The sequence below is a fragment of the Aplidium turbinatum genome, chromosome 4 (assembly GCF_918807975.1).
Source record: "Aplidium turbinatum chromosome 4, kaAplTurb1.1, whole genome shotgun sequence".
Lineage (NCBI taxonomy): Eukaryota > Metazoa > Chordata > Ascidiacea > Aplousobranchia > Polyclinidae > Aplidium > Aplidium turbinatum.
The window spans coordinates 41389187-41390204 of NC_137475.1; the positions used below are offsets into that span (position 1 = coordinate 41389187).

The following is a 1018-nucleotide window of genomic DNA, read 5'->3' on the forward strand; positions in this document are numbered from 1 at the left end:
TTTATTTCCGAAATATGCCCAAGAAAACATGATCTTATCCTTTTGCTATGCCACCTGACAGCACCATTTTACAGGAATATTCATACCCACATTTTTGTTTAAAATGCTCTCAGAATGCACCAAATTCAAAGTAATTTTTCCAAATTTTCTGGGGGAGGCCCCCCAGACCCCCCGCCGCTGGGTGTCGTCTTAAGCAAAAACGCCGTCGGGCTTCGCCCGCCGGTCGTCAAAACCCCCCCTTTCAAAATTTCTGGCTACGCTACTCTCAATGGCCCCCCCCCTGACAAAATCCTGCGTACGCCACTGACTGTCGCTATAAAGTTATGCGGAAGAACAATCATCAGAATGGCACCCCCAGACCAAGCACAGCGCCCTTGTCAGGGAAAAGAGCACCAGCTATTGTAGGTCAAGGAGTGACCATTCTGCAACTAAATGTTGAAGGCACCACCACCGCTAAACTAGACATCATCACACCAGGTACCATGAAACAAACGCTTGTGGAACTCACCGAAAAATTGTAATTTATGAACAGTCTTCCCTCTAAAAAAGCAATGAGTTGGTTTTTCATCCTTTTTGTGAGAATCTATAAAACCGTTTTTCTTTTATTATAGACAACTGTCACTTGCGGTGCTCATCAGCGTGGCAAGAATTTGTTGATTAACAACATTTTGCAGTACTTGCTTCGGCAGTACATATACTATAATTGGAACGATACAGATTAGCATGGCTCCTGCGCAAGGATGACACGCAAAATCGTGAAGCGTTCCATATTTCTTAAAAAAAAAACGTTTTGCAGTAGTCTAGACCTACTAAGCTAAATATTTTCATAATACAATCAGAAAAAGTCTCTAAATTTATATGTAATATATTGCCAATTTTTATAAATTGAGTTGGCACACCGACCCATTTTGCCAACAAAAACTTGCATAAAGAGAACACTGCTCGTGAAACACAATAACGGTGAAACTCGCACTAGTGTTTACATGACATTTGCAAACTTAAAATAAGCAACCCTATG

General features: G+C 41.4%; 1 non-coding gene across 1 annotated transcript; it reads left to right on the forward strand.

Moving 5' to 3' along the window:
* Window positions 1-673: 673 nt before the first annotated feature.
* On the forward strand, window positions 674-775 carry LOC145769783 (U6 spliceosomal RNA). Its single transcript, XR_014289096.1, has one exon. It is a non-coding gene; the product is annotated as a U6 spliceosomal RNA (small nuclear RNA).
* The last annotated feature ends 243 nt before the right edge of the window (window positions 776-1018 follow it).